This window comes from Morone saxatilis, unplaced genomic scaffold (genome assembly GCF_004916995.1).
Source record: "Morone saxatilis isolate NCDOM2014 unplaced genomic scaffold, NCSU_SB_2.0 Contig14, whole genome shotgun sequence".
Classification (NCBI taxonomy): Eukaryota; Metazoa; Chordata; class Actinopteri; family Moronidae; genus Morone; species Morone saxatilis.
The window spans coordinates 19,712,679-19,716,031 of NW_023339696.1; positions in this window are offsets into that span (position 1 = coordinate 19,712,679).

Consider the following 3,353-nt stretch of genomic DNA (forward strand, 5'->3'; position numbering starts at 1 on the left):
ACTGTATCAAACAGAAAAATAAATAATTCGAATCTGCTAAACCTTGACCAGCATATTAATAGTGCTTATATTTGAATCAGTACTAACATGTCAGTATGTAGCTATGAGTACATTTTTAAACAGTGGTATTGCTACTTTTACTTAAGTAAAGCATTGGAGGCACCCACAAATACTTTTCAGGAAACACATTTCTTTCCTGGCATTCATTAAATGGTGTTGGATTCCTGACTTTCTAAATTACCGGCACAGTTATCTTCATTCAATCCTCTAAAATATATTCAAATGAAACAATCTGAGAAGGCAACAGCACAACTTGTTTAAACTTTACACTTGTATAAATTACTCAGTAAGAGTCATAAGCCAAAGGGACTGGGGACCACTGGTTCAGCAAAACAGCAGCACTGAAAGAGGTTCAGCATCTTGCCAAGGATGCAGTAATAATGCATGAAAGAATAGCACCTGTGTGTTAGAAGGTAACCATAAATTGAACAATAATACATTTCGGCACCTTAATACTTTCAGTAATAAGCAGGTAAGTCACCATAGTCACTAAACATGAAGGTATTAATGTTTCTCACATCTGCAGGCAGCATGTGTAGGATTTGCATGATTTATCATAACTCATTTTCAATCCCAGTATTTGCCCAGTTTTAATGGAAGTGAAAATATCTGTGTGTTTGTAGTTCAGACACACACATCCTCAGAGACTGTCCAGACTCCCTGCAGACTCAGTCTATTTGCCTGGCAGCGGTGACACAGTAGTTTATCCAGGCCAAATTGCACCGCTGAGCAACATTATGCATTCAGTAACCTACTTAGACAATAGAGGAAGTCTCCAAACTACACCAGGTGTCCATGGCAGTACATCTCTGTTTCTGCGTCCTATTCCTGTGTTCCTTTAACCACAGCCATTTCCTGTGATGGATTCATTTTCAAACCCTTTTTAGCTGCTGGAACATGTTCTGAAATTTTCTTCTTGGCTTCACAGTGAAACACATTGAAAACTTTTGCATTATGCTTCTCTTCTAATCCTTTTTTCAGACTCCAACCTGCAGTCCAAGTCATTTTCCTGACGGTGCCTTGCTGGTATATTACCATACTGGCCCTGTCAGAGCTAATGAGGAGAAGAGCCACTCTGTGAGCACCCACAGCATACTGATGTGTATTCAAAGTGGCTCAGTGCGGTTGGTGAGGAAGAACAGACCTCTGCCTTGTAACATTTTGCCTGTGTCAAAGCGGCAGATCAATAACGCCTGCATCGTACATCATTATGCCCCTGTGGGATATTGATTGGGACATTGCTGACTTTGGCCCCAGTAGTGCTGAGTGGCACTTTACGGCCACAAGGTGTCTCACCACTCCTGCTGTGGTTAGAGCTCTCTGAATGGACACTGGGATGGTCTCTCAGCTGTGAATAGCTGGAAAATGTGAATAGACTCTGGTTTCTTTGTGTGACAAATATAAGAGACACTGTCAGCTGCATTTATGACCACAAAAGTTTAACTATTTGTTTCTATCACCCAAGCCACCAAGACTTTCTCTAAAAATGCTCTGGATTTGTAGTGGCCCTGTCCAATGTGTGCTAGCTTTTGACCATCAGGTCATCCTGCCCTATGGCTCTGGCTGCCTGCACTGGAACTGAATCATACAAAGCAGGTTATATCGTTTAATCAAAAACTAGCGTGACCTAAACACAAACTCATATTTTTCTGAGCTGCCTCTGCAGGGAAGTTACAACAATGAGCCAGACGCAGGCCCAAAGTTCCTGCTAATCCTACTGTAGAATAGGTGGCATAAACAGACATTTCCTCTGCCTCCTACTGTTCCAGCACCACAAACCTCACTGTTAAACAAGCAGCAGTAAACTGAAATAAGCAAATACTTGCTGAAAGGAATTCATTAATTGTGTGTATTTATTCTCATCTGAGGGGCAGAAGTGCACTATGATTCTGAAGACATGTTACTGACAGGTCAAAAATGAATAATCAATATACAGTGTTGAGTTTATAGTGACTTATTTTGTCTCTTGAGGTATAACTAAACCTAAAATAATATGTCCCTGTGTTTCTATATTTGGCATATACTCTTATGATATTAAATTTAGTTTACTTTAATGTGTGTGGAGACTTGCAGTAATCAACAGATTTTGTTTTGCTGGGTTGGCTTCAGCTTTATTTGCCTTTTAGCTATAATGGACATTTTTGCAAATCACCTCTCTGCTGATTGCAAGTATAGGCTTATCTTATACCCCTACCCAAGCAGCCAACCCATCCAATCACACGAGCCAATCCCTGGGTTTCATTATCTCTCCGGGTTTTCCAGCCTGCCTCTGTCTCGTCCCACTCACACTCTCTCTGTCAGAGCGCGGCGTTGACAGCCACTGGCCACTGAGCAGCCCACTCTATCGGGGTTTGTGTCTCCATGCAAGACTGCTGAAAAAGAAGCTCTGACTCTCGCATTTTCTTTTATTTGCAAGGCAAGTAAAACAACAAGCCCGTCCACGGCAACGGAAGCACAAGAAGTGGGGGAAAAAATAATCTAAGTAATTTTTCTAGACTCATCACTGTCTCGCAGCTCCCTGCACAATGTCTGGAGAGGACGCACCTGCCCAGCAGCAAAACGCCGTGGACCAGAAGCAGGAGACCAAACCCGCCGAGGAGCCCAAAAACGAGCCACCCAAGACGGAGTCCCCGCTGCTGCAGCCGCCAGGCAGCGTCTACACCTGCGGCGACACCGAGAAGGTCCCAGAGGAGGAGACGTATCACCTACCGCCCTGGTGCTCACGGGTACGGGGGCTTATGATAAAGTGAAGCTGCAGGTGAAGAAGGCAGCCGGCGCTCAAAGCTGCGAGTCCTGGTGCGGTCAGGCTTGGGGGCTGAACTTCGGGACTGAGTGGTCTCGGCAGGGGCTGTACTACAGGCTGGCCGTCCCGCCGGTCACCCCTGGAATGGAGTGCGCGGGATGGTGAGGATGGCTGGGTGGGGTTGGGAAATATGGGGAGTGTATCGTAGATCAGAAAAGTAGTGGCTATCAGGGCGTGCCCTCAGCTTTGTTTTCTTACAACTTGAATCTGATTTTGTATGTGTTGATGTGTTTAATGTTTTCTTGAGTGATGATATTATGTTTCTGGTTTTTTGGTTTGTTGGAGTTTCCTTGAACGTTACTATTCTTGATTAATGGGGCGTGTTCAGGCTTTGCTTTTCTCTACTCATTGTGGGTGGGTATTATGTGGTTAGGTCAGTGCATGTACTCTGTATTTATTAACGTTTTCATTTCACTTGTTTTAATGTAAGGGTCCTTATTGGGTTGAGGAGCAAGTTAACATAAATTATCTTTACGTTGTATCTTTCTCT